The sequence below is a fragment of the Halichoerus grypus genome, chromosome 11 (assembly GCF_964656455.1).
Source record: "Halichoerus grypus chromosome 11, mHalGry1.hap1.1, whole genome shotgun sequence".
NCBI classification, from domain to species: domain Eukaryota; kingdom Metazoa; phylum Chordata; class Mammalia; order Carnivora; family Phocidae; genus Halichoerus; species Halichoerus grypus.
In genome coordinates, this window is record NC_135722.1 from 46519683 (window position 1) to 46537837 (window position 18155).

The following is an 18155-nucleotide window of genomic DNA, read 5'->3' on the forward strand; positions in this document are numbered from 1 at the left end:
CTTTGAGGTTGTTTCTGGGTTAGAAATACCAGGTGGGAAAAAAAAAAAAAAAAGAAAGAAAGAAATACCAGGTGATCCCCTTGGCAGACATTGCCAACAGCCCCCAGAGAGTTATGTCAAGCCCCTAAAATCACAGAGAAAACAATTATTAAGGGGATGTAGAGATGCACTGGTGATTCTGCTGTTGTTAAGGTAGGAATGAGGAGATGTTTGTAGATAGTCATCAACGTGATGACACTCCGCACACTTCAGTGCCAACGCTTGTGTCCCCATCCCTATGACTTCAGTCCTACTCACAGGCGCACACCTGAGTCCAGCCCCAGCAAAGTCAAGCTTTTGGAGAAGTCTTTGTACTTCCTCACCTGTGCAGAGAAGGAGATTGTTCAGTTTGGACCTTGAGATGCTATGTCTTATATCTTAGTCTGGTACTGTGGAAACTTAGAGAGCAAGGTGAGAGGTAAAGGGCAATGTGGCTAGAGAAGCAGGTGGGTAAGGACTGGTTCGTGGAGTCCCTGGGGCTTGTAGGGGAAGAGTCTCAGATCATTTGAAGCAGGGATGGGACATGCTCAGATCTGTGTTTTAAAAAGATCACTCTGGTAACAGTGTGGGGAATGATTTGAAAAGCAAGGCTGGAGGCAGAGACCTGAGGTTATTATAATTCTGTTAAGCCATTAACATTTCTAGAAAAGCACAGGATATCATCATTAGAAGAGAAAAAGGACAATATATGCAAGATACTAGACAAAATACTATTCCCTTTGGAAAGCTCCATAGCTAAAAGATCTTTTCTGTGGGTGGCCTTTTTATTTGGCATTGAACATGTTAAAGAAATATAAAATGTTCACACTATTTTCTGATTACAAAAGCAATCCATACTCATTGTAAAAATTTCAAACAATTCAGAAGTATTTAATTTAGGATGTAAAAGTCCTGCACAACCCCCTCTCCGCCTTCAAGGTAACGTCTGTTGCTAGTAAAATACCTTTCTCACAGTGGGAAATCTGCTCTTACCAAAGGACTTGAAATGCCTCACAACCAGATCTCAAAAGGCAATGCAATGCTCAGATTCCCTAAAGAGGAAATGATGAAAGATTATTCAGAGGAGGAAAGCTGTACAGAAATAACTGGGTGAAAAAGATTAAATGCTAAAGGAGCGAATTCCCAATCATAGCTTCTGCTCAAGGGTTCATTTGCCTGAAGCTACCTAGGGTATTTGACTAAGGGAGGGCCTAGGGTTTACTTAGGTGGAATAAATGAGCTCTAGAAGTTTACCTTCCTTTTTGATAACTGTTGATATGTTGCAGTTTACTTTTGAAAAGAAAAAAATGTAGTCCTGAGGCTGAAAAGGGTTTTCCATTCCTAGCAGGCCTATTGACAGGGTGTATAACAACAGAAAATAATTCAGTATCTTTGTGCCCGTTTGTATGTGTCAGGTTGTGATATTAATATCTCTTGCCTCCCCAGGGAGATGATGAAGCAATTGAGTGATTTCTTCTTGGTCACTTGCTTTTGAAATGATAGGAAAAAATCTGGACTTAAGGCCTTTTTAAGAAAAGAATTGTCCGGGGCGCCTGGGTGGCTCAGTCGTTAAGCGTCTGCCTTCGGCTCAGGCCCTGATCCCAGGGTCCTGGGATCAAGCCCTGCATGGGGCTCCCTGCTCAGCGGGAAGCCTGCTTCTCCTTCTCCCACTCCCCTTGCTTGTACTCCCTCTCTCGCTGTCTCTCTCTCTCTGTCAAATAAATCTTTAAAAAAAAAAAAAAGAATTGTCCATTCTAGCAATTCTTGGAGAGTTTCTTTCTTTCTTTTTTTTTTTTTTAAAGATTTTATTTATTTATTTGACAGAGAGAGACATAGTGAGAGAGGGAGCACAAGCAGGGGGAGTGGGAGAGGGAGGAGCAGGCTTCCCACGGAGCAGGGAGCCCGATGTGGGGCTCGATCCCAGGACCCTGGGATCATGACCTGAGCTGAAGGCAGACGCCTAACGACTGAGCCCCCCAGGTGCCCCTCTTGGAGAGTTTCTTTAGAAAGAAACCTTTTCTTGGAGACCATCTTGGGGTTTAACAACTTTTACCACCAGAAATTCTGAACTCTTTCCGTTGCATATAACAGAAACTCAACTTAAAAAATTTTTAGTGAGGGGCGCCTGGGTGGCTCATTCGGTTAAGCTTCTGACTCTTGATCTCAGCTCAGGTCTTGATCTCAGGGTGGTGAGTTCAAGCCCAGAGTGGAGCCCACTTAAAAAACAAACAAACAGGGGTGCCTGGGTGGCTCAGTCAGTTAAGCGTCTGCCTTCGGCTCCGGTCATGATCCCAGGGTCCTGGGATCGAGCCCCACATTGGGCTCCCTGCTCTGCGGGAAGCCTGCTTCTCCCTCTCTCTGCAAGCGCTCTCTCTCTCTCAAATAAATAAATGAAATCTTTAAAAACAAACAACAAACAAACAAACAAAAAACCTTCGGTCAAGAAAAGGTTCTTGTTTCATTCCTCTAAAGCCTGTCAAAGGAGGAGCCGGCTTCAGGTATAAAACCCACATCAGGAATTATAATGAGATTCGAGAAATTCTACTTCCATATCCGCATGATGCTTGAGTAGAGGACGTGTATTTTCAGAAGTTGTGGAATAGTCATATTTGGCCATAAGCATATCAAAACATTGAGAGCTAGTCTTCGATGACAGAGGATACCTAAACAGCCGTGCAGAGAGAACTAGAGATGGAGGGGACTGTCAGGATCATGGTTCCTGATTGGTTTCCAGATCCTGTTTCTTTTGTGTTTGTATCCTGGCTACATTGGAGCTTTGCTGAAATACTTTCTCTTTGCACTAGTTTGGAGTGAATTTCTTTTATTTGCAACCCAAAGAATTGTGACTGCTGTGGATTGAACTTCTGTGTCTCCTCAAATTTCATATGTTGAAGACTTTATCACCCAAGATGATGGTATTTGGAGGTGGGGCTTTGGGGGGACGTTCTCTTATATAAATCCTTTGCTGTTAAAAAATGGAGTGAGAGGGGCACCTGGCTGGCTCAGTCGGTAGATAAAGCATGCAACTCTTGATCTCTGGGTGGTGAGTTCAAGCCCCACATTTGGTGTAGAACTTAGAAAAAAAATGGATTGAGAGACAGACAATAGCAGACAGGACAGATGCTCTCTTAACACTTCTTGGTAGGTGACTGCATTTGGCCTTGATCCTGCAACCCAGGTGGGCCTTACCTTTAAAATCTCTGCTTTGAATAAGCCGAGATTTCTTGAAATTCATATCTTGACAGATTTTATTCTTTAAGGAAGCAGAAGAGAGAACTCTGAACTCACACATTATATGGTTTGGATACGTGGTGGACCCCACATACATGAGTAATTGGCTTATGAGGGAATCTAAATCTATCAGGGCATAAGAAGCAATAGAGCATATTAGGTGGAAGCTTGGCTCTGGAGCAGCACTGCTGGGGCCCGAAGTAGGCAAATTAACTTCTCTGTGTCTCAATTGGCTCTTGTGTCCAGTGGAGATTGTCATGGACCTACCTCACAAGGTTATTATGAAGATTAAACAGGTTAATATATATAAAGTTCTTGAATAGGCTAGGCACTTGGTAAGCATTCAGTAATTATTAGGTGTTATTAGTATTTTCAATCACCACTTTTTAATTTAATTTTATTTATTTATTTAAGAAAGAGAGTGAGCGAGAGAGAGTGAGCATGAGCGGGGAGAAGGGTAGCGGGAGAGGGAGAAGCAGACTCTTCGCTGAACAGGGATCCCCATGCAGGGCTCGATTCCAGGACTCCGGGATCATGACCTGAGCTGAAGGCAGACGCTTAACCAACTGAGCCACCCAGGCGCCCCTCAATCACCACTTTACCTGGGATGTCAAATTCCCCTCTCCTGTACCTTAATGACACCCCTGGCAGATTCTATGACTTGACTACTACAGTGCTGTTCAATCTGGCTTAAAACATCAATCTCATGTTTGGTTCAAAACTCTCTTCCTTGCCCAATATAAGCTAGACTTACCCAGGAGGAGACTGGTTGTCTTTCTCAATCATGTTCCCACTCTGGTGCCCTGGAGGGCAGGTGGATCTGGGTCATGTGCTTGGGCCAGTTCTTGGGAAGGGGTTGGGAAGAGGGATGAGACAGTCAAAGCTCTCCTCACATAGCTAGCTGCCACTCATTAGGGAAGCATCCCTGAAATCCACTGCTGTGGTTCAGTTTTGTTCTGCTCCTGGTGTGGCCGCGATGAAGTCCAGAAGGGTGTACAGGTTCCTAATGCACACTGTTCAGTTGTACCCCGGATACCTCTTTAGCATCAGCACAGTTGATGCTGGAGAGGAGACTGGAAATGATGCTTGATTTTGTTGTTGTTGTTATTGTTCTGAGAAGCAAGGACAGCTTATAATCAGAACACTCTTTTTCCCCATAGTGTCTGCTGAATAAACTTCCAGGGAGGATGTGTAATAGAGCTCAGTGTGGCTGAAGCAGATCACAGACCAGAAGGCCAGATGCTACTCAAAGGGCTTCTGGATCTCAAGTACTTTAAAGAGAGAGACAATCCAGGGGCGCCTGGGTGACTCAGTCGTTAAGCGTCTGCCTTCGGCTCGGCTCGGGTCATGGTCCCAGGGTCCTGGGATCGAGCCCCACATCGGGCTCCCTGTTCGGCGGGAAGCCTGCTTCTCACTCTCCCACTCCCCCTGCTTGTGTTCCCTCTCTCACTGTGTCTCTCTCTGTCAAATAAATAAATAAAATCTTCAAAAAAATAATAATAAAATAAAGAGAGAGACAATCCAAAATAACATTTATTGAATATCTACTAAAGCAAGGTACTTACACCTAAAGCTAGGTACACATTATCTATTCTATGTGATAAGGATTATTCCATTTAACAGATGAGGAAAGTGAAGGTAAAAGGAATTAAATCAATTGCCATTTTTTCTGAGGGCCCTGCTTCTTACATACAAATTTCTACACTGATCCAGAAATCTAGTTAAGATTTCAGAGAGGCAATATTACCAAAGTTGTATTTTGGACATTTAAGATAAAGCTGTGGATGGTAATATGAATTATTTATGATACAAATATACAGCTTTACTTGGTATCAATTCATCACAAGTATAAAGGCCATAAAATATCCTTTTTTAAGATTTATTTATTTATTTGAGAGAGAGTGAGCAGGAGGAGGGGGAGAGGAAGGGGAAGAGAGCAGATTCCCCACTGAGCGTGGAGCCCAACATGAGATCATGACCCGGGCTGAAACCAAGAGTCGGACACTCAACCAACTGAGCCACCAAGCACCGCAAGGCCATAAAATATTTTAATTTTTACCATCCCTATAGTCTTTTTCTCCTCAGCTTTCATGTATTTGTTTCTTTTAAATTCTAGTATAATAAACGTACAGTGTTGTATTAGTTTCAGGTGTACAATATACTGATCCAAGAATTCTATACATTACTCAGTGCTCATCACAATAGGTGCACTCTTAATCCCCCTCACCTATATTACCCATCCCCCCCTCCCCTCTGGTAACCTCCAGTTTGTTCTCTTAATTTAAGAGTCTGTTTTTTTCGCTTGTCTCTTCTTTTCTTTGTTCATTTGTTTTGTTTCTTAAATTCCACATATGAGTGAAATCCTATGGTATTTGTCTTTCTCTGACTGACTTATTTCACTTAGCATTATACCCTCTAGATCCATCCATGTTGTTGCAAATGGCAAGATTTCATTCCTCTTTAATGGCTGAATAATATTCTATTACATACATCCGTATCACTTCTTCTTTACCTATTCACCTATGGGTGGACACTTAGGTTGCTTCCATATCTTGAGTACTATATAATGCTGCTATAAACAAAGGGGTGCATATATCTTTTTGAATTAGTGTTTTCATATTCTTTGGATAAATACCCAGTAGTGGAATTACTGGATCATAGGGTAATTCTATTTTTAATTTTTTGAGGAACCTCCATACTGTTTTCCGGAGTGGCTGCACCAGTTTGCATTCCCACCAACAGTGCCCAAGGGTTCCTTTTTCTCCACATCCTCATCAACACTTGTTGTTTCTTATCTATCCTTATAGTCTTTTCACTACAGAGAACTAAAGAAAAGGATCATCTTATTGATGGTAAGTTCAGTAGGCACTTTTTCTATCCTTTTAAAATGTGTCTTCTCCATACACATGCATTAATTGAGATTAATTGAGCAAGCTTTTTCATTACTGATTTGCATATTCCGTTGAATAAGTAAGTTTTAGGGCAACTCTTGCAAGAGCTACTGAGGGAAGCATGTGTTAATGGTTTCTCTAAGATTTGCTAATGGTTTTTTTTTTTATTTCCTTTGATCTCAGATCCAAGTGGTGAAACTAGCACTGTGTGTTTTATACACTCATCTCATGTATAGAAACTGGGGCCAAGGGCACAATTAGAAGTTTGCAATGGACACAATAATCCCAATTCATCTTTCTTTTTCTTTTTGGCAAGAAGACAATTCACTGAAAATTAAAATTTTTCTTTTTAAATCCTTAAATAAATCACCTTTCCAAAGCTCTTGCACTTGGTCACTTGCCTGCCATCTATCAGCCACCACGTATTCAATTATAAATAAATACGTATAAAAAGCGTCCGTACCAAGCAGTGCTAGAATACTGTGGTCACCAAGGCAGACAAAGTGTTTTCTTTCATGATGCTTAGGTCTTACCTAGGGAAACAGACAATAATCAGATCAATAATATAATTTCAGATGATGTGATATGAGGACAATAAGACTAAGTGCCGTGAAACAGAGTGAATGGAAGAGGGCATTTGTTGTTAAATAGGACAGTCATGGAGGACCGACATTTGATTGAAACCTGAATGATGAGGAGGTGGCCACTCAAAGATTTGAGAAAAGAGCCCCTCAAACCAAGGAACTAGCAGGTGCAAGGGCCTGGGAATTTTTTGGCAATTTTAATGTTTTAGATACTGAGAATATGAGTCTTCTCTCCATCCCCCCCACCCTCACTGACGAGAACCCAACAGCAAGTACAGTGTAAGATGGGAAGATTTTGTTTAACTTCTGGAAGTTAAAAGAATTGGTAGGAAATAAGCAGGAGTCAGGAAGAAAGTAAATGTGAATTGAAGCCCAAATTGTAGCCCATACCTACTGAGAAGCTTTTCTGTAACGAAGGTGAATTCTAGGATTTGATTTAGTTTTGTTGATTCAGTGACATTATTAACTAGCAAGGAATCCACCCTAAGTCATTCTTCCTTGCTTAATGCATCCCTTTATTTATAATTAAATGTTTCTTGAAGTAGAAAACAGCCACTTTGGGATGCCTGAGTGGCTCATTTGGTTAAGCATCTGCCTTCAGCTCAGGTCATGATCCAAGGGTCCTGGGATCAAGCCCCACATCGTCGGGCTCTCTGCTCAGCAGGGATCCTGCTTCTCCCTCTCCCTCTGCTGCTCCACCTGCTTGTGTTCTCTCTCTCTCTCTCAAATAAATAAATAAATAAAATCTTAAAAAAAAAGAAAACAGCCACTTTGCTCTCTGTATTTATGCTCAACAGAGATCTTATAGTATATGACTTTCTTATATTTGTGGTAAACTCCTTTTTTTTTTTTTAAAGATTTTATTTATTTATTTGACAGAGAGAGACACAGCGAGAGAGGGAACACAAGCAGGGGGAGTGGGAGAGGGAGAAGCAGGCTTCCCGCAGAGCAGGGAGCCCGATGTGGGGCTCGATCCCAGGACCCTGGGATCATGACCTGAGCCGAAGGTAGACGCTTAACGACTGAGCCACCCAGGCGTCCCTGTGGTAAACTCCTTTTAACCATGCACCAAGGCAATAAAAATAGTTTTCATGTGATTATGTCTTTGGAAATCTGGCACAAAATGTGATTTCACTTAGTGAGTCTGGTGTGGCAGCTGTAAATTGCCACATTCCAGCATAATGCTTCAATATTGTATTTTCAGTGTGGCTGAGTTGCTGGTTTTTTCTGGCTTTGACTGCATTTTCCACAGAGAAGCTGGCACTCAGACAAATCCCCTGAGACATCCTCACAAAGAGGTGCTGACAGATCTCTGTCGCTCAGAGGATCTAACTGGGCAGCGTTCCATCCAGACAGGCTGGGCATGAGCATGGGTGTCTGTGTCTGCTGGCCTATGGGAGGGGCTTCTCATTTTGTCTCGCCAACAGTCAAGAGACATAGAGAGCCCCTTGGGATGGGAGTTCTGCCCTGGGGCCAACATGCTCTGGTATGAAGGCACTGGACCAGTTTAATAGGGCAAAGAGTCTTATGCAAGGAAGCCCAAAGTAGTGTTGCAGGCTAGAGAATCAAATTTCTCTCCACAGTATAAGGGTGGGTCATTGAGTCAGTGCTTAATAAATAATTGGTAGAGAGTGCTCAGCACTCTCCTTGATGCTTGTGATGTATGGATGAATACCTAATTAAAGAAACTCACCCTAACTTGGTTGGGGAAATAGCCTGTAGCTGCCAAACCTTTTTTGTCACCCCACCCCAACCCTAAGACTGCTTATAACTCATTCAGTGGATTTTCAACTAGTTTTTATCAAGTATTTCAGTGCCAGGCACTGTGGTCTGCCTAAGAGGTACAGAAATGAACAAGACAGATTTTTCTAGGATTAGTATCATACACACAGAAGTGTTATAAAGGTTATCTTCAGGGACTAGAATTAGATTGAGATATGGACAAGGACCCTTAATTTTTCCTTTTGAACTGTATTATTTGAACTTTTTGTGACAAGCTTTTGGCCATGATACTTTTCTGTATCCCAACAAAAATCTTCTGAGCCTCTATTTGTGCCACTCTTCTGAGCTCTGAGAACACAGCAATGAATGAAGCAGAATAAGTCCCCTGTCCTCGTGAAACTTCCATTCCAGCTGGGGAAGCAACACAACACAACACAAAACAAAACAAAATCCACACAAACATGCCATACAATATAGTGATGATTGATGACATGTCTTATGGAAAAAAAATACTTTTTAGAAATAAAAAGTTATTCTGATATGTTCAGATACTCTTGACTCTTTAGAGGCCTGGATTCTTTACTGGCTTAGGCAAATGGCACTGAGGGAAGTGGGCCAGAGGGCCAAGCCTCGAAGCCTAGAACCATTTGGACTCATTCTGCACTCTCTTCACCCAGCACAAATGAAAAGGCAGTCTGAGCTGCCTGCATTCTTTGGGCAGGATAGTGATGTCAGTTCAGAGAGTTTGACCTGGCTGGTTGCTCTTGACCGGAGCCCAGGCCTTTCCCCACCCAGTCTGGGGACAGAACTCGCTGCTGTGCCAGTATTCGAAGGTGCTGACCCTGCCTACCTCACATTCATTGTCTGCTTCTTCTTTCCAGCTTCACCAGCTGGTTTCCAGGGAGCTGATCCCACTGGCTTCTGGCTTGCCCTGTCTGACAGCTGCCTGAACACTGGGACTTAAAAATTAGTTCTAAATGCCTGAGTCCAGTCACCACATTCCAATCTATTTTTAGGACTCCTTCTTTGGGCTCCCTGAGAAACCACTCTTCTTTTTGTTTCTAAACTGCTTCCATTCCCAGTTCAGACTGAGGTCTCCTCACCTGGTAATGCAAAGCTTGGGGGTTCGAGTTCCTGCTCACAGCCAAGGAGAAGATGCTGTTTTCACTGAATTCCTCTAGCCAAAGAAGAGGTAAGACTTGATATGATAGCAAGTTTTTTTTTAATTAAATTAAATTTAATTAATTAATTTATTTTTAAAGATTTTATTTATTTATTTGACAGAGAGAGACACAGAGAGAGATGGAACACAAGCAGGGGGAGTGGGAGAGGGAGAAGCAAGCTTCCCGCTGAGCAGGGAGCCCGAAGTGGGGCTCGATCCCAGGAGCCTGGGATCATGACGTGAGCCGAAGGCCAGATGCTTAACAACTGAGCCACCCGGGCACCCCGATATAATAGTAAGTTAAAGAAACACAGCCAAAATTGTATGCACACTGACATTACAAACATTTAAAAATCATTTTTATTTCCTTTTTTTTTTTTTTTAAAGATTTCATTTATGTATTTGACACAGAGAGAGCACAAGCAGGGAGAGCAGCAGAGGGAGAGGGAGAAGCAGACTCCCTGCTGAGCAGGGAGCCCAATGCGGGGCTCGATCCCAGGACCCTGGGATCATGACCTGAGCCGAAGGCAGCGGCTTAACCAACTGAGCCACCCAGGTGCCCCTAAAAATCATTTTTATTTCCAGCATGAAAGTAACACAAGCTTATTGCAAAAGCTTTGGAAAAATACAGACAAATAATTTATGCTTTAATAGATTTTTTTTTTTTGATCTGTTCTCATGCTCAGAAGTTTGTTGTTATTAGTTAAATATATTATTCATGCACACAGGACAAAATTGAAATATTAAATTTCACTGTTCCCTGCCATCCGGTTCTTTTCCCTGAAGGGAACTGTTCATAATATTCTTTTTTTTTTTTTTTAAAGATTTTATTTATTTATTTGACAGAGAGAGACACAGCAAGAGAGGGAATACAAGCAGGGGGAGTAGGAGAGGAAGAAGCAGGCTTCCCGCCTAGCAGGGAACCCGATGCGGGGCTCGATCCCAGGACCTGGAATCATGACCTGATCTGAAGGCAGACGCTTAACGACTGAGCCACCCAGGCGCCCCCATTATATTCTTTTATAATCCTTTTATTTCTGTAAAATCTGTAGTAATGTTCTACTTTCTTCCCTTATTTTAGTAATTTTATACTAAAAATTTTTTAGTATATATATAAATTTTATACTCACTCTATACTTCAGTCGACCTAGGTAAAGTTGGTCAATTTTGTTGATCTTTTTAAAGAACCAGCTTTTGGGGGCACCTGGGTGGCTCAGTTGGTTAAGCGTCTGCCTTCGGCTCAGGTCACGATCCCAGAGTCCTGGGTTCAAGCCCTGCATCGGGCTCCCTGCTCGGCGGGAAGCCTGCTTCTCCCTCTCCCACTCCCCCTGCTTGTGTTCCTGCTCTCGTGCTCTCTCTCTCTGTCAAATAAATAAATAAAATCTTAAAAAAACAAAAAAAGAACCAGCTTTTGTTTTTGTTGATTTTCCTTATATTGTTTTCCTGTTATCTATTGTTTCTGTCCCCACTCCATTATTCTCTTTCTACTACTAGCTGTGGGTTCAGTTTGCTCTTCTTTTTCTAGTTCCTTAAGGTGTAGAATTAGGTTATTAATTTACTCTGCCACTTTTTTTTTTTAAAGATTTTATTTATTTATTTGACAGAGAGAGACACAGCGAGAGAGGGAACATAAGCAGGGGGAGTGGGAGAGGGAGAAGCAGGCTTCCCGCTGAGCAGGGAGCCCGATGCAGGGCTCGATCCCAGGACCCTGGGATTATGACCTGAGCCAAAGGCAGACGCTTAATGACTGAGCCAGCCAGGCACCCCTTTCTGCCACTCTTTCTAATATATATGTATATATTATTTTTACTTTATTAAAATAATTATCCTATAGTGCGGCGCCTGGCTGGCTCAGTTGGTAGAGCGTGCGACTCTTTATCTCAGGGTTGTGAGTTTGAGCCCCCACATTGGGCATGGAGCCTACTTAAAACTAAAAAAAAAAAAAATTATCCTACAGTATAATTGAGTTTTTGCAGTGTTTTTTATGAATTTTAACAAAGATACAGATTCACATAACCAATGTCATAATCAGGATCTACTTGTTTTGTTAATTACTGAGAGATGAGTGATGAAATCTTCAACTATAATTGTGATTTGTATTTATTTCTTTCAGAATTGTTACCAGCAGTTGTTGATATGATAGGTAAAGTTACTTTTTCCTTTTGTAGTTAATCATATTTTATTATATCTTGAAACTATATATTCTATTTTAATCAAAATTTTAATTTATTCATTTTTATTGATATAATTTCATAATTTCATATTTTATCCAATGAGCAATATGGTCTGTTAATATCATTATTTATTTTGCAGCTCACATTATACCCGAATTCGTCATTGGAGCCCCTTCGAGCTTGCTCTTAAATCCTTTTACTATGTCCCTGTATTTCTTTGAGCACTTCCTTGCTTCTTGCACAAGATGTTCCAGTCTTCTCTTGTATTTTTCTATGCCCCAACCTTGTAATCAGCCATTTCTCCAAGAATATTAGTTAGAACCAAGATCTTGACACTAAGTAAATTTGTTTTTGGGGTGTCATTGCCCCCAGGCTCTTTTATTTTTTATTTTATTATCTTTTTTTAAAGTAAACTCTGTGCCCAGCATGGGGCTCAAACTCACGACCCCAAGATCAAAAATCGTATGCTCTACCGACTGAGCCAGTCAGGCACTCTTGCAACGAGACCTTTTTAGTGGTCATACTCATTTACATTTATATTCATTCCTACATTGATCCATCATCTATTGATCTATCCATCTATAATCTATTTTTGTTTTGAAAACCATGATTTCACACTGATACTTCCAATTTCAATCCAACATTATGGGTTTCATTCCACTTTTCTTCCTTTCCATGTTTCTAACTCTACTGGTGGTAAGAAAATCCAGGCTTCGGGTGCCTGGGTGGCTCAGTCGGTTAAGCATCTGCCTTTGGCTCAGGTCATGATCCCAGAGTCCCAGAATCAAGTCCCACGTTGGGCTCCCTGCTCAGCGGGAGTCTGCTTCTCCCTCTGCCCTTCACCCTGTTCATGCTTTCTCTTGCTCTCTCTCACTTTCAAATAAATAAATAAAATCTTTTAAAAAAGAAAGAAAATCCAGGCTTCTATGATCCCTAATATTGTCACTTTTTTTTTCTCTTTTTACCAATCTACTAGTTTGTAACCAATCCCTTATTCTGTACCCCTCTCTCTCCTGTGTGGATGCCCACCTCATCTCACTTGAACTCCAACCAACACCTTGTACTAGGTCATCCTGCATGGATGCACTTTCACTCAGTTTTGCCTCTGACTCCTGGTACCAGGCTAGTGCCATCATTGCCTCCTGTGGGGAAACTCTCCTCATCCTCCTTTGGCTTTGAAAACCTGCTTTGAGCTGCCCCTTCTGGGGGATACACTTGTCACCTGATGAGCAGAGTTAATATAGCAGGCCTGAGACTGCTATCCTTAAAAGAGCCTGCTTGCAAGGTTGGCCCATGGCTAATGTCTGGTAAGCTGGATTTCAGGAGGGTTTCACCATTCCCATACTGATAAGGGTGGCTCATTATGTACAAACCGTTTGTATAAATGGCATGGTTTATACTGAACAACTGCTTTCCTTGTGCTTATCTGGAATCCTGGGTAGGCATAGAGTGCCTATGTGACCAACTTCCACAAAAACTTTGGGCACTGAGTCTCTAATAAGCTTCCCCGGTAGACATTTCATACATGTTGTCACAATTTGTTGCTGGAAGAATTAAGCATGTTCTCTATGATTCCACTGGGAGAGAGAACTCTCAGAAGCTTGTGCCTAGTTTCCTTTGGGCTTGGCCCCATGTGCCTTTCCCTTTGCTGATTTTGGTTCATATCATTTTGCTGTAATAAATCCTAGCCATGAGTATGACTGTGCTGAGTCCTTCTAGTTAATCATTGAAAATGGGGGTGGTCTTGGGGACCTCTGACACACCTGGCTTGGGCTCTGAAATACCACAGTGGGCTGCCTTTCTGTAAAGACACTCTCTTCACTTGCCTGGGTTTTAAACCTCTATGCCAAACCGGCTTCCTCATTCTGTCTGGGCTCTGACACCCTCTGCCAGTCCACCCCACTTCAAGGACACTGTCCTCATACCACTTGTTTCTAGTGATTTCAGCTATTGTGATTATAGCTGCTGTGAATATTTGTGTTAAAGTATTTTTGTAGACATTTATTTTCAGTTCTGATGGGTGAATACCTAAGAGTGTCATTGAGGGGTCATAAGGTAGGTATTTATTTAGTTTTATAAGAAGTTGCCTAAACTTTTTCCAAAGTGGTTGTACCATTGAACACTCCCACCAATAATGTATGATTGCCAATTACCTTCTAAAAATTATATAATGGGGAAAAAGTTCTTTTCTAGTTACCTGTGTTTACCATTAGGGGCACTCTCCATTCCTCTGTAGATCTGCGTTCCCCTCTGCCATCATTTTCCTTCAACATTTATGTTCCAAGTCAGCTGATGACAAATCTTATAGTTTTTGTTTATCTGAAATATCCTTTTACCTTTATATTTTAAGATATTTCCGCTGGATTTAAAATTTCAGTCCACAGTTTTGTTTTTATTTTCTTTAAGCATTTTATTTTTTTATTATTTTTTAAAGATTTTATTTATTTGACAGAGAGAGAGACAATGAGAGAGGGAACACAAGCAAGAGGAGTGGGAGAAGGAGAAGCCGGCTTCCCACCTAGCAGGGAGCCTGATGTGGGACTTGATCTCAGGAGCCTGGGATCATGACCCGAGCCGAAGGCAGACGCTTAACAACTGAGCCACCCAGTCGCTCTTCTTTAAGCACTTTAAAGAAATTTGTTCCATTTTCTTCTTACTTGCATTATGTTTTATGTTTTATAAGAAGCCCATGTTAATTTTTATGCTGTTCCCCTGAATGAAATGTGTCTTTTCCCCCAACCCCCCTCTGGCAGATTTTCTGTTTATCTTTGGCTGTATCAATATGATACACCTAACTGTATTTTTCTTTGTGTTTATCCCATTGGAGTTCAATTAACTTTTTGATCTTTGGGGTTATTTTTTTCAACAAATCTATACAAATTTTGGCCATTATTTCTTAAAGTACTTCACATACCTTATTTTTTTCTTCTTTCTTTCAAAAGTTCTAATTAGGCTTATGTTAGACTCAGCCTTTTTCTTTCTGTGCTATAGTTTGAAGAGATTCTTTTGCCCTGTCTTTAAGGTCACTGTTTTTTTCTTGTATGGTGTCTGATCTGATGTTAAATCAATCTAATGATTTTTTTCATATCAGATATCGCATTTTTTAGTTCCAGAATTTTTATTTTGCTCTGTTTTATGGGTTACATTTCTTAATTGATATTTCTCATTTGTTCCCTTACTATGCTATGCTCATGGTTTCCTTTAAGTCCTTGAACATTTAATGATAGCTTTTAAAAGGAGTCATTTCTGGGTCTCTGTTTTTTGGGGGGGGTCTCTATTGATTAATTTTTCTTCTGATTATGGATCACCTTTTCCTGTTTTGACTATCTAGTAATTTTATTTATTTATTTGAAATTTTTTATTTTTTATTATTTTTAAAAGATTTTATTTATCCATTTGACAGAGAGAGACACAGCGAGAGAGGGAACACAAGCAGGGGGAGTGGGAGAGGGAGAAGCAGGCTTCCCACCGAGCAGGGAGCCCGATGCGGGGCTCGATCCCAGGACCCCGGGATCATGACCTGAGCTGAAGGCAGACGCTTAACGACTGAGCCACCCAGGCGCCCCTATCTAAAAAATTTTTAAAAATATATATATTTAGGCGGCACCTAGGTGGCTTAGTTGTTGAGCGTCTGCCTTCAGCTCAGGTCATGATCCCGGGGTCCTGGGATCGAGCCCCGCATCGGGCTCCCTGCTCGGCGGGAAGCCTGCTTCTCCCTCTCCCACTCCCCCTGCTTGTGTTCCCTCTCTCGCTGTGTCTCTCTCTGTCAAATGGATAAATAAAATCTTTTAAAATATATATATATATATTTATTTATTTATTTATTTGAGAGAGATTATGAACAGGGGAAGGGGCAGAGGAGAGGGAGAGAGAATCTCAAGCAGACTCCCCATTGAGTGTGGGACCTGCTGTGGGGCTCCATCTCATAACTCTGAGATCATGACCTGAGCCGAAATCAAGAGTTAGAAGCTTAACAGACTGAGCCACCCAGGCACCTGAATGTTTAGTAATTTTAGATTATAGGCTGAACATGGTGGATTCCATGCTATAGAATTTGATTTTCTTTTTATTTATTTAGTAAATACATTTTTTCAAGATTTATTTATCTTAGAGAGAGGGAGAGAGAGATTGGAGGGAGGGGCAGAGGGAGAAAGAGAGAGAATCTTCAAGCAGACTCTGTGCTGAGTGTGGAGCCAGACTCAGGGTTCTATCCCAGGACCCTGAAATCATGACCCGAAACGAAACTGAGTCAGTGGCTTAAAGGATTGAGCCAGCCAGGTGCTCCTATCTTCTTTTTAAATTAATTTAATTTATTTGTTTGTCATAAAGAGACAGAGAGCGAGCACAAGCAAGGGGAGCGGCAGGCAGAGGGAGAAGCAGGCAGAGGGAGAAGCAGGCTCCCCGACGAACAAGGAGCCTGATGCGGGAGTTGATCCAAGGACCTGGGATCATGACCTGAATCAAAGGCAGATGCTAAACCAACTGAGCCACCCAGGTGTCCCAGAGCATGTGACTCTTGACCTCAGGGTCATGAGTTCAAGCCCCACTTTGGGCAAGAAGCCTACTTAAAAAAACAAAAACAAACAACTCAGTAAACTCTATGTTGTTTATTATTGTTTTGTACAGATTTTCTTTTGGGTGTGTGACAAAGTGCTATATTCTGTTTTTTTTTTTTTTTTTTTTTTTTAATTTTATTTATTTATGAGAGAGAGAATGAGAGAGAGAGAGAGCATATGAGAGGGGGGAGGGTCAGAGGGAGAAGCAGACTCCCTGCCGAGCAGGGAGCCCGATGCGGGACTCGATCCCGGGACTCCAGGACCATGACCTGAGCCGAAGGCAGTCGCTTAACCAACTGAGCCACCCAGGTGCCCCCTATATTCTGTTTTTAAGGGTTGCATGAGGGTAAAATCAGAGGCTTCCCTGTTGGTTATACTAAGCAAGGTCTTTTTGCTCAAGGTAACAAAAACATTTTTTCTATTTTATCTTCCAGTACTTTCATAGTTTTGTTCATTAAATTCAAAGCTTTAAAATTGTTTGATAGGGGCACCTGGGTGGCTCAGTCAGTTGTGTCCAACTCTTGGTTTTGGCTCAGGTCATGAGCTCAGGGTTGTGAGCTCTAGCTCTATGTCGGACTCTGCACTCACCAAGGAGTCTGCTTGGGATTCTCTCCCTCTGCTGCTCCCCAACCCTGCTTATGCACACACTCTCTTTTTCTCTCTAAAATAAATAAATAAATCTTAAAAAAAATAAAATTATTTGATAATTAATTTTGTATATAGTATGACAGGTATCTGACTTTTAAAAAATTGGTTAAATATCCCAGTACCATTTGTTGAATAATCTCTCTTTTAAGATTTTATTTTTAAGTAATCTCCACACCCAATGCAGGGGTCAAACTCACAACCCTAAGATCAAGAGTCTCATGGTCCACTGAGTGAGCCAGCCAGGTGCCCTGAGTAATCTTTTTTTTTTTTTTCTGACTTAAAATGCTTCCTTTAGCATATACTAATCCTTGTAATTATATAAGTTTATTTGATCTCATTTATTTACTTACTTTTTTCCTGCCCCCGTATACCCTTGTTTTAATTACTATAGCTTTATAATATTTTTTATATCTGCTGGTGCAGGTCTACCATCTTCAGTCTTTCTTTTTTCAAAAAAGTATCAATATTTTCACCATCAGCCTTTGTTTAATCTCTGCTGAGCAACAGACTTGTACATTTAATTATCTAGTGATAATTGGAGAGTTTTCATGTATCTCAAAAGCATTCATTGTGTAAAAACATATTGAAAAAGGCACTGTGCTGGATCACCAAAGGGTGGTCATAGTCCGGTGGCAGATAAGTAAACAATTAGAAAATAATTAGATAATTGCTAAAATAGAGGAAGTCCAGGAGAGGAAGTACCTATCAGGACTGGTATCCTTAGAGAAACTCTTCAAAGATAAGCAGTAATTGATCATAGGGAAACACTGGGGAGAAGACATTTAAGGCAGAGGGATAACTTATGCAAGGGCACAGTAGCACAAATGAATATGGTATGTTCAGGATACATGTAGTTCAGAATGGTTTCTTTTATTCACTGATGTGTTTATTCATGTTGGAATCCGAGTCAGCTAGACCATTTGAGCTTGTTTCAGATCATGAATGGCTTCAAGATTACCTCTTAGAGACTACTCTAGCGGTAATATGGAAAATAGCTTAGAGGCAAATGAGAAGAGATATCATGAGATCTGAATGAAGTGGGTAAGGAGATGGAGATCTGACTAGACCAAGAGTCTGACTGGATGTGAGTGTGAAAGACAAGAGGAATTCATTCATTCATTCACTCATTCATTCAACAAGTTGAGCGGTGTCTGGGTGGCTCAATCAGT

General features: G+C 41.3%; 1 protein-coding gene across 6 annotated transcripts in view; it reads left to right on the top strand.

Annotated features, from left to right (window-relative positions):
* The first annotated feature begins 9198 nt into the window (after nt 1-9198).
* Nucleotides 9199-18155, top strand: part of TMEM41B (transmembrane protein 41B) — a 37921-nt gene continuing 28964 nt past the window's right edge. The window contains exons 1-3 of one of the 6 annotated variants that reach the window (XM_036068841.2): nt 9199-9279; nt 9529-9638; nt 11722-11751. The gene's annotated coding sequence lies outside the window, so the exon portion shown is untranslated. Of the gene's footprint in view, nt 9280-9304; nt 9639-9730; nt 9904-11721; nt 11752-16696; nt 16739-18155 lie in introns of those variants that run through there. The other 5 variants (XM_078058413.1, XM_078058414.1, XM_036068855.2 and 2 more) reach the window with 5 other exon arrangements.